General features: G+C 43.8%; 3 pseudogenes; 2 read left to right on the forward strand and 1 right to left on the reverse strand.

Annotated features, from left to right (window-relative positions):
- Positions 1-3,269: 3,269 nt before the first annotated feature.
- LOC136475674 (uncharacterized) lies at positions 3,270-5,121 on the reverse strand (annotated as a pseudogene).
- Positions 5,122-9,244: 4,123 nt separating this feature from the next.
- LOC136475675 (protein SEMI-ROLLED LEAF 2-like) lies at positions 9,245-17,013 on the forward strand (annotated as a pseudogene).
- Positions 17,014-18,870: 1,857 nt separating this feature from the next.
- Positions 18,871-19,423, forward strand: LOC136468538 (uncharacterized; annotated as a pseudogene).
- Positions 19,424-20,379: the final 956 nt, after the last annotated feature.

The raw sequence follows: 20,379 nt of genomic DNA on the forward strand, positions 1-20,379 counted from the left end.
CAGGCCTGGCCCCCAAGGGCGAGAACGATGACGATACCTATGACGACGCTGCTACGTTATTCGGTATCGATCTCAGAGACGACTATGCTCCGATCGATCTGGACGGCGTCGGTGGTGAAGGGGCGATGGCGACTGGGACCACGGTCGGCTCCACCAGCTCTACTCCATCTATTGCTAGTACTGGTACCTCTATTGGTAAGCGTAAATCTGCTATGTGGGCTGATTTTGATGAGATCTATGAGACTATGAATGGAGTTAAGATTTACACTAAAGCTACCTATAAAATGTGTAACAATACTTTGTCTGCTAGATCTAGTGCTGGCACTGGTCACTTGAAGAGGCACCAGAAATCTTGTAAGCAAAAAACTGATCAACGTGCTAGGGTTCAGTCTAGACTTGCTTACAATCCTGATGGTTTTGTGCATAACTAGGACTATAAACCTGATGTTGCTAGATTTGAGTTGTGTCGCTTGATTGCTAGGCTTGATCTGTCGTTAGGTATCGGTGAGACAGAGGCCTGGGAGGAGTACATTGTTCGTGTTCATAACCCTAGGTTTGTTAAGGTATCTAGATAGACCACCACCAGAGATCTTAGTAAGCTGTTTACTGAACGTCGTAATATGCTTAAGAATCATGTCTTGTCTGCTATTTCCTCTGTTGCATTGACTTTAGATATTTGGTCTAGTAATGCTAAGGACGACTTCATTACTGTTGTTGCTCATTATGTCAGTGCTGATTGGGAGTTACAGAAAAAAGTTATTGGTTTTAGGTTGATTGAGGTGAAACATACCAGTGAAAATATTGCTGGAAGAATTGCTTGTGTGATTGAGGAGTATGGTCTGATTGATAAGGTTTTCTCTATAACTTTAGACAATGCTTCTTCTAATGCTAGGGCTATGAGTACTTTGACACCTCTGTTTGCTGGTTATTTGGGTGCTGATCCTTCATCTAAGCCTGCAAATCCTTCTAAGGTTAACTATAGTCTTGTGCATCAACATTGTGCTTGTCATATCATTAATCTGATTGTAAAATCTGGTTTAAAACAGTTCAAACCTTGCTTAGAAGATTTAAGATCTGTAATTAACTTCTTGAATTCCTCTAATCAAAGAATTGCTATGTAACTACTGTATTGCTCAGGGTGTTAGACCTAAAAAGTTTGGCTTAGATATAGATGTTAGATGGAATGCTACATACCTTATGCTTAAACACTTGGTTCCATATAATGATGTTTTTTCTGTGTTCATTAATACCAATTATGGGTCACAATTATTGTCTGCAAGGCATTGACATGTAGCTGAGAAGATATTAGAGTTCCTGGAAATATTTTATGAAAGCACTATTATTCTTTCTGGTGTTTATTATCCAACTAGTGCATTTATTCTGCACCATCTTCTTGATATTGCTTCACATTTGCATGCAAGTGAAAAAGATCAAAATCTAATGTCTATTGTATATCCTATGAAGCTTAAATTCCTTAAATACTGGCAGGACATACCTCTGTTATATTTATTTGCATGCATTCTTTATCCTAGAGCTAAGATGAGAGGTCTATTTAATGTTCTGCAATTACTTAAAGAGTACACTAGTTGTGATTACAGTTCATATTATGCTGATGTGAGAACTGAAATTTACAGATTATTTAACAAATATGAAAGAAAGTTTGGTGCAGCTAGGTCTCAAAGGGCTACAGCCTGCAAGCCATACATGAGTTAGGAGAAAGAAGGTTATAGCATGCTGTTGACAACCAAGAGTTAGGAGGATTCATTCAAGAATTTATATCTCGATGAAGATGAAGCTGGTACATCTGGGGGTGTTGCTGCTGGTGCATCTAGGGGTGCTGCTGGTTGAGACTAGGAGTGCTGCTGGTACATCTGGAGGTGCTGTTGCTGGTACATCTAGAGAGTTGAGAGTTGAGAGTGTGATCTGTAACTGTAATCTGTATCTGTTTTCTATGAGACTTTCTGTTTTCTGTGAGACTTGAGACCTTTGAACATGTTTAATACTTAATTAAGAGCTGTGATGTACTCTTTTTTTCTTTCTAGGATTTCTCACAAGGATAAGTTTTATCTAGAAAGGTTTTTAATGAGGCAACATTGCACAAATAGCTCAGTTATCTTAATTGTGTCTCAGTTATCTTAATTGTCTCTCTTGTGTCTTTTGTTTTGTTAGATTTGGTTATTTGGAGTTGAGTTCAGTTTTGATTTGTGAATGTGAAATTTGGTAAGTGATCTGATTGAGTGATTGTGAATGTGAACTTAAAAGTTGTAATCTGTGAACTTAGAACTTATAATCTGTGCTTATGATCTGATTGAGAATGCTATATTTGCTAAGTGTTGTATTAGATGAATTTTTTAAGGTGATTTAAGGGGATCGGGCTGTGGGCTGGCACGGCCCGACTACTGGCCCATAGGGCCGTGCCTGGACCGTAGAGCAGGCACGGTGCACGATTCGGCACAGTCCGAGCAGCCCGCGTGCCGTGCCGGCCCGAACCCCAGCGAGCATGATTCGGCACGGCCCGAGCAGCCCGCGTGCCGTGCCGGCCCGAACCCCAGCGGGCCGGGTCTGGCCCGGGCCGATGGCCATATATAGCCATAGATGAAAAACTACATGTATTAAATTATTAAACTGAGCGTTCGTTCACGAATAAAAAGAAAAAAGAAAGAAATAAAGAATAAATAGATAAATAATTTTTTTGCGAGGGTAAATAAATAATGAATAAATAAATAAGGATATATCCTACAATAACTCGATAAGTCCATTTTGTGTTCATTCACGAATAAAAAAGAAAAAAGAATAAATAAATAGATAAATATTTTTTTTGCGAGGGTAAATAAATAAATAAATAAGGATATATACCCTACGATAATAACTCGATAAAAGTCCGCAAAATAGAATAAGCCTACCACGGGTAAACATCCCCTGCCTTCTGATGGAGGTTAGGCCAGTCTCAGTGGGGGTTTCATCTCCCAGTTTCCAACACACCTATATTTTGGAAACAGTGCAAAAGAGTTTCATCCTCATGAAACTCTCTCTACTTCCATAAAACTTTTATCTTCTCTCTCTTCATCAAGACAGTGCCATGACAGTGCCTTATGCAGATGCAGGGACTAGGGATAAAAGAAAAAAAAAAGACTCCATCCACCCACGGACCAAAGGCCAGTTCCTACGTCCATTCGTCTGACTCGTCCAGATTGAACTCGTACGGAACGGAACAGGTACTACGTTTTTTTTATAACAGGCTTCATTAACTTAACAACATCGTACAGAGAGGAGTACATTCTGCAAAGCCAATGCAACAGGGCACAAATCATAAGAACTATGAGCAGGAGCCGTACAAGTGTATACAGTTGAGTGGCTCTGTGATCTAAATGCCTGATGCGCTAGTGAGTTTGCTGTTGTATTTGAGTAATTGAGTTTCTTGGGATCTTGTGAACCTTGAACTCCCTTGTTTGAAGTGCTTGCAGGAAGGTAGCCGTGTAGTTCTTGATATTCCAGTGGGGAGGAAGGAGGATCTCCACTGATCACCTGACGTGCTTGCCAGAGTCTGGCTACCATGGCCGCTTTAATTTCTGGTTGCTGCTGCTGCTGCTGCTCATCACCGGATGTTCGTGGGGTGGAAATGCGTACATTAGCAACATTTTTATTCTAAAATTCTCCGGCAACAAACAGAAGTGACTTTCAGATCCACATGTGTGCTTCATCTCCAGGAATGGCGCTACCTCCGGTCTCTCTTTGTTTCAGTTCCGTAGCAATGCACCGGCAAACCTATATAAAACAAGTAAAAAGTAACGAATGAGAATATATATGAGTAGACAGACACTAGTACCAATGGGATTAAGAAACATCCACACGAGACTCAGATTTTAGATGTTTCCAAGACCAAGAGGCTATTTAGCATCATGTCAAGCACACTATAATTTTTTCCCCTCTCCAGCTAAGCTTATCTCAGTCCAAATGACGAGAAACTTTAATGTCTGTCCATGTTTGATCAAAGGAATATGTTTTTCTATCACACTCATTGATCATAAAACCAAACCCTTGATTCTCTTCCATACTGTGTACTCCAGTCGGTAATAGAATCACACAATTATACAACTTTGGGTAGTAGGAATTCCCAGTTACCATATACTAGTAGTACTAACACAAATTGAACTGCTAGGTTAATCAATCATATCCAAAGAGAGGTTAACAAAAATCTTCACATACTTGTGGTTAGCTCTAGAATATTGTTCCCTTGTCTACCGACCAAGGCACTACTCAAAATCTTATGAGTTCTTTGCACATACGAAGCCATTACAAACTGGTACACCATTGAAATATGCGTTTGGTCTCATGGTCTGCAGGCAGAAGGCATCCCTACTTGTGTTCATATGGATACCGAAAGAAACTAGTGCAGTTGACCAAACAAAATCAATAATTAGAGGACTAGTACGTGGGAGCGGGAAACAAAATCCATAATCCCCATTTCATGCAAATGGTAATCAACCACATGTAAAGAAACAACAATGATAATAAAGAAACTAAAAACAGCTAGCAACAGTTCATAAAAAAAATATGATTACCTGGTACCAAATCCGCCTCCCCATGGTCGGGGTCCGGGTCGGGGGCGGCGGCTTGTCACCTGGCGCTCAGCTCTTGATCCACCATCTCCGGTTAGCAGCTTTCGCGGACCTCCTCTTTGGTGAGGTCACCGAATTGGTTGATGCCGTACACGTTTTGCCCGGCGGCGCCGGCGTTGAGCTGGACGACGACGCGGCGGTTGCCCTTGAACAACCTGTACCGGCATTCCTCCTCACCGACGTCTCTGTAGGTCTTGCCGTACTTGGCCTTCCACCCCACGAACATCCGACGGGTCTCCTGCTCGTACGATTGCTCCTCCTTCCGGACCCCGTACCCGCGGTAGATCTCCTCTATGGAGCGGGCGCTGAGACCGTTGAGGCCAGATGTGGTATCCCCGTCGGCCCTGGCCCAGGCGATGCGCCAGCGGCTCTCCTTGAACATCGCGTACCGGCTCTCCTGCTCGTACGTGTCCGCGTCCGGCGGCAACACCAGCAGCATAGGCAGCGACACCAGCAGCGCCGCCGCCGCCGCCGCGAGAGCAACCGTGCAGCACCGCCCCATCCTGTTATAATCGCCGCCAACGACGCCGACGAGTGTGGGGTGGTGGGGCCGTGGGGTAGACTAGATCACTGGTGGGTGGGCTGCGGGCCTCGACACTAAACGGGCCGGGCCTCAGACACTAAACCGGCCGGGCTTTGCGCTTTGGTGCACCGCGATGGAGCATTATTATTTAAAATAAAATGGTTTGCTCAAAAAAAAAAGAAATAAAATAGTCACCTTTATGAACAGAATTTTCAATTGGGTTCAAAGTATATTTTGAAATTGTTCCGCACAGGTTCGTGCCGGTGACAGGCTGGCAATTGGCACCTACCCACCGGTTTGAACTAGTCAGGTAACAACATTTGAAATGCTATACTGAAAAATTTGGCATTGGTTACAGGGAACCGATGATGATTTTCCATCATCATATCAGAACAGCAGAGGCATGAAAGGCAGTGGACGTATCACTGGTAATGGAAGAGATACTATTGGCGCTTCTCTGTATATACTAGGCTAGAGTTCAACCTCAGACAGATATGGAAACACAAATACATCAGCTTGAGCAAGATGCATATTGATGTTCAGTTCTTAGAGCATTCAAGGCTCAATCTGATGCTATAACATGGGTATTAGGTATACACTCTTGTCTCTTCATGTTATTTGTTTATTTATTTACTCTGGTTGGCCTAGATTTCATGGAACCTCATAAATGTTGGATGCACCGTCTCAGGAAAAAGAAAGTCTTATTACTGAGCTTAGGAAGGAGCTATATCTGACAACAGGAACACAAGGAGTTGCTAATAGCGATGATATTATTTCTGTGTAAAGGCAAAGCTTTTGGCCTTAGCTAGGTTGGTAGCTATTCACAAATCATCATTCAAAACTAAAAGGTCCACCGAACACAAAAGTTATGAATATTACGCAAGGTCTAGAATGCATGAACGACAAGATGTGTTTAAACTAAGTTGATATACTCTGTAATTGTTGAATGAACTCTTAGGACTGGTTGTGTTCCTGTGTCTTGGACAACCTGAAGTTACCCATGCACGTACTGGCCAAAGAAATATAGGTTGGATTGGTTCTAATTTTTAGACAATATAGGTGAAAGAGTTGACTATTGTCCAAAGAAATAAAGGACAAGAGGTAATATGAAGAAAAGAAAGGGCCTTCTTCCTCAGCTATGGAAGCAACAAGCTGAAAGAACTCAAGTCCTTTAACAAAGTTCTTCACCTTCCATGCTCTATGTAATTTCAGAATATACCACCTTCAGTGATCAGTTTTCAGCCATTCACCTTTTTTTTTAGGTATCAGCCAATGGAGTAGGAATTAGGATGATCTTAATCAAATTTTTCACTGCAAAAATATACAAGATCAAAACCTGTTCAAGCAACTTTTTAGCATAAACTTCTGACATGGGATGTAAATCCTTAGAGTTGCATAGAACATGGCTTTTCACTGCTAATTCTGAAATTACAAAAATGCATAGGATTATTTATGAGTGTGAGGCATAGACACCGGTAAAGAGCAGCGCCGCCGGCTTTTCACTGCCAAACTTGGATATTTATTTCTCTTGTTCCGGTGGCAAGCAAGCAGGCGGAAGAGCAGCGCCGGCGCTTGGCAGGGCTGCCACCGTCGTGGGGCTCGGTGGAGTGCCACATTAGCTCATCGCGGCGGGCCGCTCGATTTCGCGTTGCTAGGATCTGGACCTTGGAGGGCCTTGTTCAGCAGCTCTACAGACTGCAGTCTTCTTGCGTGGCCGCAAGCACACGATTTTCAAGCGTCCTCGGGACGGAGAGGCCGGCTTGACGACAGTCATCAGTGCAGGCGGAGCCAGGCGGCCGTGGCAGGCACGAGCGAAAGTTGAACCTCGGCTACAGCTGGAAGTTCACCTCGAGTGGGCACCTTTCAGTCCCACGCAGACACCTCCCATGCCGAGCCGCCGCAGGCCTCTAGCGCCGGCGCGGCGCCACTGCAGGTCATTCGCGTCGCCTCGTGAAGCTACAGGACACTTGCGTCGAGCCCCCGCCGTGTCCTCCCGTCCCGCCACAGGCCACTCGCGCTGCACCGTGCGTCTTCAGGACACTCGCGCCGCGCCCGCGCGCCGTGGAGGAGAGAAAAGCTTGCACGTAGCCATGGAGGAAGCTAAGTCGGGACGCTGCGGAGGGGTCCAAGAAGGACTTCTTCCTCGCACTTGCCCGCCTTCGCTTGGACGCTGCAGCACGGTATGCTGGACAGGACGTCCGGCCAGCCCCACCGTGTCCGTCAATCCGTGCATCGGTTTAGGAACGTGAACCTCACCGTCCGCGCCGAGCCTCACCCGGGTGAGCCCGCGTGCAGCCCGCAGGTGCTCCAGATGAAGGGCAGCAACACGGACACGACCTCCCTTGGAGTTTGGCTGATGTGCGGTCCCGGAAGAACAGGACATGGACACGCTCCACCCCAAGGAGGGCTTAGTAGTCGACGCCGCACCCCTCGCCAACGGCGACGCGGCCGCGGAGCTGCTGGATACGTGCGGTGCGCGCCGGCAATCTCCTCGAACCGGAGGCCCTGCGGGCGCCAGCTCGGCCCCAGCAGCTTGCCGTCCCGGAGCGTGGCGTCGTACAGGAGCGCGCCGACCGACTCGAGCAGATCGACGCGCGCGCGCAGCACCGGGATGAAGAAGCTTCATGTGCGAGAGCAGTTGCGACACGGACTCCTCGGACGTTGTTGTAGAGCCGGACTTGGAGATGTGGTTGAGCGCCATCATCGGTCTTGCCTATGCCGCCGGTGCCCCGGAGCAGAGGAGGTCCTCCAGCGCGTCGGGGTCACAGAGCAGAGGAGGTAGCGCCTGCGGCGTGCCCAGCGCAGCGTCGAGGAGAACGTGCAGCGCATCCGCGAGCACGGGGCGATTGTGACGTCGTGGAGGGCCGCGGCATGGCGAGCAGATCGTCTGGCGTAGGTCAGGATCGTGTCTAGGAGCCGAGGCCGCGCCGAGGATGGTGGCGCCTGCGTTGCGTGGGCGTGGGCGTGAGGGTGTCGCCGAGTCCGTCGCCAAGCACCGCCCGCTCTTCGCGCCGTGGAAGCAGACGAGTGAGGAAAGAATGGACGACCATCACTTAGCGCATTCGGATGCAGAATGGACGGACGAGATGGTGGGAAAGTTACGACGTGACTTGATCACTTAATCTGGATCCGGATTTAACCATCTAGGAAAAACTTTGTCAGACCATTCACGGAGTATGCCCTTATTTAGTTTCTCTCCCAAAACTTTACACCCTATCATATTAAATGTTTGGAGACATGGAGTATTAAATATAGAAAAAAAAAACTAATTGCACAGTTTACGACTACTTTGCGAGACGAATCTTTTAAACCTAATTAGTTCATGATTTAACAATAAAGTGCTACAATACACACATGTGCTAATGACGGATTACATAGACTTAATAAATTCGTCTAGCGGTTTACTGACAGATTTTGTAATTTATTTTTGTATTAGTATCCGAACACCCTATACAACACCCTCATATGACACCCGATGTGACACATCAGAACTTTACGCTCTGGAACTAAACAAGGCCCTAGTACTGCTTGCATACTCCTTCTGTCCTAAATTAACCGTCACTTTGGGTTTTCGTGCCATAAATTTGACTAGATTTATAAAAAATATGTGCAATATTTGTATCTCTAAATAAATATATTATGAAAATAGATTCAAAGATCTATCTAATGATATCAATTATGTATTATAAATATTAATATTTTTTTATGTAAAATTAGTCAAAGATATTTTTTGAAAAGTAAGAACAACAGATATTTTGGGACGGAGAGGTGTCTAAAGCTGTTTTTGTGATGGTAGTTCGGGAAATATAAGAAACGAAGCAATGGCATTACGCCAATTGGAGCCTGCTTGATTTTGTTGTACTGCCGACATGTGTGAGGAAAGAAAAAGAAAAAAGAAAACAGGGAGAATGCTAGGAGGCTGCAGCGTGGGCCCAATCGTATGCTAGCCGGCCGGCGCCGGCTACCAAACAGCTGACAGGTGGGACAATCTGGTTCGCACGCGGCGCGCCCTCCTCGAAATTCCGTTCGATTCGATTCGATTCCCCACACCAAACCCGCTCGTGCTCGTGCGCGCGCGTCGCCTCCCACCCCTTCGTCCGCCGCGGCCGCCCGCCCTCTCCCTTCCGCCGTCGTGGGCGCGACGGCGACAGGGAGGCAAGCAGGTGAGGTCGGAAGCGGCGGCGGAGATCGGAGACGGCGTCGGCCCCCCGCCGTCTACTCCTACTCACGCACCACCGCGCCCGCGAGCTAGCGGAGGTAAACAACGCAAACGCCTTCTCATGGCCCCCGCGTTGTCTGATCCGACCGGGTGTTCCATTCAAAGAGGGTTGTTCCCTCATTTCGTTCGCCTCCACGCCACAATGCAGGTCGAGGCGGGAGAAAGGCGGTGGGGTGCCCCGCCGGGCAGGAGGGTCGGGGGCGGGGATGGGGCTCGACGGCGCGGTCTTGGGGGTGGTGTCGAGGAAGGTGCTGCCGGCGTGCGGTGGGTTCTGTTACCTCTGCCCTTCGCTGCGTCCCCGCTCCAGGCAGCCCGTCAAGCGCTACAAGAAGATCCTCGCCGACATCTTCCCCGCGAAACAGGTTTGACAAGTTCCCCTTCTTCCGCAAGTCCGCTTATGTCAGTTCCATGGCTCTCCTTGCTGCATTTTCATGGGGCCTTGGTCTCACATTGTGTAGAAATGCTGGAAGGAATTGAACCAGTGTGGCATTGACACTGGCGCATTACCTATTATGAGCTGCCTAGAGGCCCAATTTGACTATGTTTCTGTCTCCATCATTGGAATCCTTCGATCGTTCACTAGCTCTCCACAATAAGGAGATGACAATGGCATAATGACCCTCTTTCTGTTTGTTCACATCACTCGGCTACCCTTAAATGGGCTATAGTTTCCACGGATGGTTTTGTACCATACTACGTGTGGCAGCAGTTGATTCTGTCTGAAAACAGGCTTAATTTCATCAACATTGCCACAGGATGACGGACCAAATGAGAGGAGGATTGGGAAGCTATGCGAGTATGTTGCTAGAAATCCTCATCGTGTGCCAAAGGTGGGGGTGTGCTCACCTCAAGTGTCCTACAAATTGCATCTAATCCGTTGCTTCCAGTTCACTTGCTTTCTCTTGCGTATTGGTGTCTCTGCAGATCACAGCTTACTTGGAGAAGAGGTGTTACAAGGAGTTGAGAAATGAGCAGTATGGCTTTGTGAAAGTTGTTGTGCTAATATACCGCAGGCTATTGGTCTCTTGTAAAGAACAGATGTGAGTTTTGTTTTTCACATTCATTTTTAGAATGCATCAGATCCATCTCATCCTAAAAATGAACATCTTGATGTTTGGATTTTGCATGTAACTTCTATATTTGCATGTTGTAAGTTCATTTCAAACGGTTGTAGATCTGAAAGTGAATTTTCTCAGTGCAGGCCGTTACTGGCAAATAGCTTATTAAGCATCATACAAACACTTTTGGATCAATCAAGGCAGGATGACATGTGCATCATTGGCTGTGAAACCTTGTTTGATTTCACTGTCACTCAGGTATTCAATTTGTGTAGTGGACAGTGGATACCTTTCTAGTTTATACTCGGGATGCTATTTCAGTCTCTGTCAGTCACTGAGTCATGAGTTGGTTCCAGGTGGATGGTACATATCAGTTCAATTTGGAAGAGCTTATTCCAAGACTCTGCAAACTTTCTCAAATAGTAAGGGACGAAGAGAAAGCTAATGCACTCCGTGCAGCAGTCCTGCAATCTCTCTCTGCTCTGGTAAGTCTCCTGCACAGTATGATGAACAAGTTATCATTGTATCTATTCACTATGCTACCATGTTCTCCTCAAGTAATATTAGATGCTGTTTCAGCTCAGATAAAAAAACATAAAGCTGTTAGTGGACCCACGATTTGGCAAAATTTCTTGCAGTGTTAAAGTATAGCCCAATCAAACTTATTATGATTATTCTCATCACAATTAGGTGCATTTCTTAAAGCTCTGTTTATAGTCGTTGGCTTGGTAATTGTTCATGGTATATACCTAAGGGTTCCATTCTTTTCTTTACAGTTCTGCTAAAACTGGCTAAGAACCCCAATAAGAAATTCTAGCAGTTTACAACCTTGATTTTTTTTTAATGCTGCACTTTTGGTTTTCTTTTGCATTTATTACAATAATGGGGACATGTTGAGTATTTTTGTGTCTTTCCAAAGATTGGTCCACTTTTGGTTTTCTTTTGCATTTATTACAATAATGGGGACATGTTGAGTATTTTTGTGTCTTTCCAAAGATTGGTCCACTTTTGATTTTCTTTTGTATTCTTCTTACAATACATGTAGTTATTAACCAAAAAGCAACGCAAAGTACAATCCAAAATATGCTCCAGCACTAACATACTGTTCATTTTATGTGCTGAACAGATCTGGTTTATGGGTGAGCTCTCTCATATCTCATCAGAGTTTGATAGCGTAAGTATCTTGCAGTAGTTCTTGTAGTTTCTTTGTTTTACTTATCTGTCCTTGAAACTTCAGACTATCATTATTTTCTTATTGTTAGATTAGATGTTTGCTCATGTATGACAGTCAGAATATCACCCTATACAACCTAGGAATGTTGCTTAGTTATGCAGATCTGCTCAATGTTTTCAAGCTGTGATACACTTTTGCTTCTATATGTTTACTGAATGCTATACCTTTTTGCTATGAGCAGTTTTTTTTTTTTTTTTTTTTTTTTTTGCGATAATATATTGTGTTCTTAAACTTTTATACTTGATTTTCACTATAATTGTCAGGTTGTCCAAGTAGTATTGGAAAGCTATGAGCCTCGAAAGGTGCAAAGTGACAATAGCGCCACTGAAAATCCAGGTTGTCAGTGGGTGGAAGAGGTCCTTAAAACCAAGGGCCATGCCTCTCCATCTGCATTTATATTTTCTGTGATACCTTCTTGGGAGAGCATAATTAGTGACTATGGAGGAGCTCAACTGCTTATGTAATATAACATTCTTTGAACTTAAGTTTGTCATTTCCTCTTGTTTTTTAGTTCTTAACTGACTCCTGTCTTGTAGGGACGATGCCAAGGATCCTTATTTTTGGTCAAGAGTCTGTGTGCATAACATGGCCAAGCTGTCCAGGGAGGCAACCACATTCCGCCGAGTTATGGAGTCCCTATTTCGCCACTTCGATAATACTAATTCATGGTCATCCAAGAATGGTCTTGCACTTTGTGTTCTATTGGACATGCAAATGTTCATGGAAAACTCAGGTGCTCTATTCACATTAAGTAAACCTTTGCCATTAACATGACTACTTTACTTATTTAGCTACAACTGGCTTTTGCAGGGACAAATATTAATTTGACGATATCAGTACTAGTAAAGCATCTTGAACACAAGGCCATACTGGAGCAACCTGAGATGCAACTCAGCATTGTGGAAGTGATAGCTGCTCTTGCAGAACAATCAAGAGCTCAGGCTTCAGCAGCAACCGTGGTTGCTATAAGTGATCTTGTGAGGCATATGAGAAAGACACTGCATTTAGCTCTCGGCAGCAAAGATTTGGAGGTAGTAAAGTGGAATGACAAACTCCGCAAGGCTTTTGATGAATGCATAATCCAGCTGTCAAAGAAGGTCAGTTTTCCTCCAAATGAAACTTTACCAGTGATTTGTACTTGCTGCTCTTTACCTTTTCTTCCCTTGCTAATTTGATGCCAGTATTATGCTTCTTACTTCTTAGCTAGCTTGGTTTGCATAATATTATAGCGTTATATAGCTCATATGAGATCACAACTTAGTTGGTGTTGTTGATCAGGTAGGTGATGCTGGGCCAGTTCTTGACATGATGTCTGTGATGCTAGAGAACATATCACGCACTCCTCTTGTTGCTATAGCAACTACCTCAGCTGTTTATCGCACAGCTCAAATAATCGCTTCAATACCAAATTTGTCGTATCAGAACAAGGTATGTTGTTGGAGCACAAACTTTGAATTCATTTTAGCAGTAATTCTTAGTGATTTTTCAACTGTTTATCCTGTGTCATACTTGTCAGGTATTTCCAGAAGCACTTTTTCATCAATTGCTGTTAGCGATGGTTCACCCTGATCATGAAACACGTGTTGGTGCACACCGCATATTTTCTGTTGTCCTTGTCCCATCTTCTGTTTCTCCCTTTCCCAATTTGAAATACCTAGATCAGTTTAGAAAGCATGATTTCCAGAGAACACTTTCGAGGGCTGTATCTGTCTTCTCATCTTCAGCTGCTTTGTTTGATAAGCTCAGAAGGGACAAAAACTCCTTTAGAGAATATTTACATGAAGGAAGCACGAACAGAATTTTGCATGGTATTGATGATGAAACTGCTACTCCCAATGACTTGCCAGGCTCGCAAAGCTTGAGACAAAACCTCAGATTTTCTTCAGTGTCTCGGAAATATTCTTCTGCTTCCTTAAAGGAAGGTCAAAGTCCCTTGACAGAGTCAATCAACGAAACGGTATGTTCTGCCATGAGCAACCTTTTCGTTCCCCTCCAAAGAAAAAAAATCCAGCATGTTGAACCTTGTGCTCAGAAATTTACAGGCTAGTAACAATTGAACAAAGTTTTTCTGCTATTCACTTCCTTTTATCTAACTTTTGGATACTTTCAGGAAATGACTGTGTTAAGACTAAGCAGCCAGCAGGCCACTCTTCTGCTCTCATCTATTTGGCGTCAAGCTCTTTCTCCAAAAAATACTCCTCAAAACTATGAAGCTATTGCTCATACATATAGTTTGCTTCTATTGTTTTTGGGATCAAAGGTACTTAATTTTTATAGCTGCCATTTGTTTTGTTCCTATTGTTATCTCTTATCTGGGTTGCTGAGAATTGCTATTCTTCCTGCAATTTGTTTGATTTGATTATTTTTCTATTAAAATGATGATACTGTATATTATCATGCGTGATCTTTCTCATACGGCTTATTGCTCTCTCTTTTTTTAAGTAGTCACCACATCTTTTAATCCTCAGTTACATGATGCTCTTTTGGAATGGTCATCACTGAGAACATTATTCTCTTTGTTTATTATTTTTTTTCCTTTTTGCTCTTCCAGACATCAATTTTTGAGGCTCTTGCTCCCAGTTTTCAGATTGCATTTTCTTTAATGAGCCATTCACTTGGAGGAACAGGTGAAGCAATTTATCATTTGCCTAGAGTTAACTAAAGTACATGTTAGTTTGGTTTCTGATAAGTACCTAACCATTTGTTTAGATTCATTGCCACCATCTCGCCGCCGGTCCTTATTTACTCTGGCTACATCTATGATTGTTTTTGCCTCAAGAGCTTTCAATGTGGCGACTCTTCTCCCAATATGTAAATCAATGCTCAATGATAGAACGGTATGTCTGAGCGAATTCCACTCCTCCGCCTCTTCAATCAAGCCTCCTTGTTTTTGGTAGAGTTCGGTATATTATACGTGCAGTGTATGTTCTACATAATGGGGGGTAAATATCCGTATGTGTGATGTTGGACAGTAATAGACATGATTCAGAATGATGTCATAGGAAGGAGGGTGTTGATAGGGGGAGAAAAGCACAGACTGAGAAACTGGTTGACTTGATTTATTCATGCTTTTGCTTGATCATGTAATGAATGTTCTATCCTCTTAAATAGACTCTGACTCCTGAGAAATGATAGATTGAACGACTGAAGCTAATAGATAAGGAGTTGGGGAATTTAATCTGACAAGCTTATAGATAAGGTACAGATAGATTAATTTATCTGCTGGTGTGCTCAGATGACAAATACCACCACACTTCTGCACGTGATTAGCAGAATAGTGCCCAAAAGTGAATGTGATTTTCATCAAATGAACACAACCTTTTTGTGTTCACCAATTACTTTTCGATTGCACCCAATTACTTTTCTTCTAGATGCAAAGCATACCATGTGCATGTTTATATTGGGCGATTTGCAAAAATGGGACTCGAAACATCGGTCGTTTGCAGATTTGACACTGGACCCACATTCATAGACACAGATGGACCCACTTGTCATCCACCCTAGTGTCATCATAATCAAGGAGTCAATCTTTCGAGTGTCATTTTTGCAATTTTTTCGTTTATATTATACATTAATAATGCATTATCGTTCTTCATGTCATTTTTGTTGCTTCCATATGTTTTTTTAAATCAATGAAAGTTCTAAGCTTTCATTGATTTAAAAAAACATATGGAAGCAACAAAAATGACATGAAGAACGATAATGCATTATTAATGTATAATATAAACGAAAAAATTGCAAAAATGACACTCGAAAGATTGACTCCCCAACTTGTTTGGGACTTAAAGGCTTTGTTGTTGTTGTTGTTGTTGTTGTTGTTGTTGTTGTAATGAAAGTTCTAAGCTTTATGCGCCGCAACTATTGTAGATGGATCCATTCCTTCATTTGGTACATGAGAACAAACTTCAGGTTGTGAAGGACTATACAGAAGATCCATCAACATTCTATGACCTACCTGAGGACAATCAGAATGCCTTGAAGTCTCTTTCAGCAGTGGAACTAACAAATAGTTGCTCTCGAGAATCCATGGTCTTTGCCATTATGAACTCCATAAGAGATTTACCAGATGTAATTTTCGATCCATTCTTCGTAAGCATTTCTTATATTTGCCTGAACTTGATACCATGGAATGTGTGGATGAACTTTCCCCATAACTTTTGCAGTTGGAGTTAGAGAATATAAGGAGTCAACTGCTATGTGATTTCTCCCCTGATGACATGTGCCCAACTAGTGCTCACTTTCTTGAATCACCTGGCAAGATTGCACGGCCAAGTTCTGATGATGACACCGACTATCAAGAGGTATATGTGTATCACCTATATATATGTCTTACTTTCTTTTCCATCCTAAAGGTACATGGAAATTTTGAGTAGGCTGAACTTATCGATCTGAGAAATGACAACATTACTTTTGCGGAAGTCTCTTCATCTACTGACCGCTACAGCTATTCCTGTGGCCACAACAAATCTTCTCAGTATTGATGAACTTCTAGAAACAGTATGTTCTTTTTTTTCTCTCAAAGTTCATTGTTCCACTCTTCTCTCTTCGTTTGTTTGTTTAGACCACCATCTGTGTGCACATTACAGGTCGTGAATGACACGTCATCTCAGACCGGAGGGCAGTGTTCGGTGTCAACGGCCGGAGACATCCCATTCCAGGAGATGACTAGCCACTGCGAGGCCCTTTCGATGGGAAAGCACCACAAGATGTCTCTGCTCATGAGCTTCAAGCAAAACAAGCAAGCGGCCACCATCGTGCCTGACAATCAGGTTTACCTCGCTGAAGCAGCCCATGCCTCCGACAAGCAGGTGCGTGGATCAGCTTAGTTTCAAGCTCGTAATTTGTGTTTCCTCGGGCGCTTGATTGTAAACCGGGAAAAAATATCGTCGGGGGTGAGATGCGATGGGGATGGGTGAGAATGACGCTAACTGCTGCCGGTTTGTTTTCAGAACACAAACCCGTTCCTCCTGCAGAGCATCGGTGCCGGCGAGGCACAGGTTGGTGGCGACGTCCAGCAGCCGTTCCTGAGGCTGCCAGCGTCCAGCCCCTACGACAACTTCCTCAAGGCCGCTGGCTGCTGATTTCCGCATCCTGCAGAAACCCCGCCGTCTAACTAACTGAATGTATATGTAACAGTGGTTGGCAGCTGATTGGTCACACATGCCAAAGCTGCCATTTTGCTGCTGTATCTGCGTGCCTTCAAAAAAGAAAAGAAAAGAAAAAAAAAAAGAAAGAGGACTACAAGTTTTCAAAGAAAGTTGCCTGCCGCAAGCTTTATTTTCTTTTTGAACGAACTGGCACGATATTGTGCTCATTTCATATAACAGAGAGGAGCTGCCTTGAGCTTACGAGCTAAACAAGAGCATTTCCATGTGATCTTTGACAATGCAAGCGTTGATTTCATTCTCGGGTCAATCCAAAACTCGTTTAATTGAAGGATTTTTTAAGAAGCCGGCAAGAGTTTTGCTCACCATATATATATATATTATAATATTAATAGAGAAGAGTTTAGTTGAAGAATTCCAAAGCAAAGGCAATGGAATTATATATAAGATAAATGCTGCAGGCATCCACTCCATTGGTGACATCAAGAACTAAAGGACATGCATGGACGGCACGTCGTGCTCATCAACCCTGAGAAGGTCGCATCAGCGATCCATTGTTACTTACAAGTCTGAGCTGGAATGGAAGGGATCAAACATGCCGGAAGGTGGCCGGCCACGTAATTCCTAGAGCCATCCGTACTATACGCGATCCTTGCGGCCGTACCGTATCCCAGAAAACCTAAACAATGCGTCAATGCCCTTCCTCGACGTTACGTTGCTACAAGTCCTACTATGTTCGATAGCTTTTATGCGTCCTAGTCAATAATATAGTAATGCAATAATACTCGAGTGAAGACTCTTTTAACTTGCACTCCTGTTTATTTATCTAGCTGACTGGTTTGTTTTAGGGGGCTTTTATATGATATACTCCCTTCATACCACACCTTGTACTTTAAGGAGTCAATCAATCTTAAATTTAACTATATTTATAGAAATAGTATTATTAACATTTGTATCCCTAAATAGGTTTACTATAAAAAATACATGGCGTGGTCAATCTGATGATATTGATTTGATATCATAAATACATGGCGTGGTCAATCTAGCTCCATACTTAGATCATTTTTATTTTAGCTTACATAGTTACATTATTTCAATTGTATGCAAGATAGAGAAACGGAAAATTATATTATTGCAAGGAATAATTCCTCATATGCCACCCAAAAAAAATCTTAAATCTCGGATATGCCATAGTCGTTGACGGTCCCATGTGTTGTAGACATAGTAATTCATATTTGTGAGCTTTCTTTGTGGTATATGAGGAGTGAAGAATAACCAGTAATGTCACGAATGAATGAAGCAAATACTTGCCGCAAATTATTTCTTAAGGGACAACATAAGCTTTGTCATGATTTTCATTAGACGAAGAAAATAAAAGACATGGATCCCTTGAATTATTATAATATAGGATCTGTTTTGTTTCAGCTGAAGGTTATAATAACAAAAACACAAAATGGGCCTTAGTTTGTGTTTTAGAAGTAAAAAAACAAGATAAAAAAAAACATCTCCATTTCGTTATCTCAACGTTGCACAGGGGGAAGTATGTGACATGGAAAATTTACCAAAAAAACTTAACACATACAAAAGTGCATCCAAATGCAAAATCATTGTGCATCAGTACATACAAAAGTACAAGTATCCCACCCAGCTCACACTATCCAGGTTAATTGAAGTAGAAGTAGTCTACACTTCTATATAGTATACAGCATTGCAAACTTTGCACATTCAGCCTGTTCGTTTGGCTGGGCTTGCTCGTAAATTTTCAGTCGGAACAGTATTTTTCTCTCACACCAAATCAGTCAGCAGTACTTCTTCACGAACCAGCAACGATCCAGCCCAGCCAAACGAACAGGCTGATTGTAGATTACTCATGCACACTACTAGTAGCATTGTTTAGTGCAAGGATACAGCTAATAATCCAAGCACATCCTCGAAAAAAGCACAAACTCCGTCCACACAAGAAGGCGCGCGCCCAACCAACCTGCATGCAGCCATGATATACCCATGCTGCAAACAACACTCCAAGTCCAAGGCACTGCTCACACATGCTTTCATCCCTCACTCTCCTCTCCTCTCCGTTTTGATCATCATCCACCAGGTGGCAGGTGTGGCATGGCGCTGAATCGATCACGCCACCATTTCCCATCTGATCGATCTCTGCTCGGAGCTAGACAGCAACTAGCGCAGCTGAACGACAAGATCAGGAGCAGAGCAGGCGGTCTCGTTCTTGGATCGGCGTCGGCGTCGGCGATGATGGCGATCAAGGGCTACTTCCGGGCGCCGGCGAGGCTGCAGGGGAGGAAGAGGAAGCAGGAGGAGGCGGAGCGGGGTCTCCGCGGCGGCGGGGACGACAGCCTGGGCGCCGCGCTGCTCGACGAGGCCGAGCTGCCGGCGGTGCCCAGGGGCTACTTCGCCGTGTACGTGGTTCGTCGTGCCCACGACCTACCTCCGCCAGCCGGAGTTCCGGGACCTCATGGAGCGCGCCACCGAGGAGTTCGGCTTCGCGCAGGCCGCCGGCATCCGCATCCCGTGCCGCGAGGACTTCGAGGCCACCGTCGCCGCGCTCGAGCTCGAGTCCGCCGTGGCGCGCCGGCGCCCCCGGTCCGGCACCGGCAGAGCCACCGCGGCGGCCGAGCCCAAATTGCCCAAGGCCAGGTCTTGGTAGCAAGCCAGGCAGCCATGCACGCAGTCATGCAGAATTTGCAGGCCATGAAGATGTGCAATGCAAGGATTCTTTCTTTGCAGCTGAAACTGACTTGATTAGATCAAGTCAGTCAAATCATTAGGCATTAGCTTTGGAGCAGTAGATAATCGATCTGTGGAGTAGTGTTTGTTTTGTAAGAGCTCTGAAAATGGTGGCATGAAACAATTAAAGGAATAATTCATTCTTTGTTTTCCTGTGGTTAATATGAAGATTTCCGGTCATGATTTAAGGCATTTTTTCTGTGTGTTGTTGCATATTCTTGAGCATCAAACCCAGTTTCAGTGACACTGTTTGTGGATATTTTCAACAACAGTAGTTAATGACATTTATCAACATTTTGAAAAATGTAACTATTGTTGTTGCATATTATCAACAACAATAGTTAATGGCATTTGAAAAACTTGTCATGCTTATGAATTGTGATATATGAGCGGCACACAATTTGCCATCATGGCCCACTTTCAGTGACACTGTCTGTGGATCATCTTAAGATGGTTCTGGAACGGAGCATGCAAGCATGTCGCCGGATGATCCTGAGTTGAGTGTGAGTGATTTCATTCAAATTCATCTTCCCTTGAAAGAAAACATAACTGATATTCTCCACAAATGGCACTTCAGCTTTGTCTTCAGTTCAGGCTCTAGAACCAAGATAGCCTACATTTGTCATCTGTCCAAGTGCTGTCCGGATTTGTTCAGAAAACAGGATGGCAGAGATCTGCTGTTCTTCCAGTTGCAACAAGATATAATATTCTTTGAGCTGGCAGAACTGAAAAAAGATTGCAAATATCTTTTATCCGCGGGGATTACTTGGTCTCGAGAAGTGCATATCTGTCGGAATACATGTGAAGAAGATTTCATGCTTTTTGTGATCTAGTGCTCATGCCATGTGTAATTGTACGGCATGTATTTCTTTTGAT

This window comes from Miscanthus floridulus, chromosome 8, assembly GCF_019320115.1.
Source record: "Miscanthus floridulus cultivar M001 chromosome 8, ASM1932011v1, whole genome shotgun sequence".
Lineage (NCBI taxonomy): Eukaryota > Viridiplantae > Streptophyta > Magnoliopsida > Poales > Poaceae > Miscanthus > Miscanthus floridulus.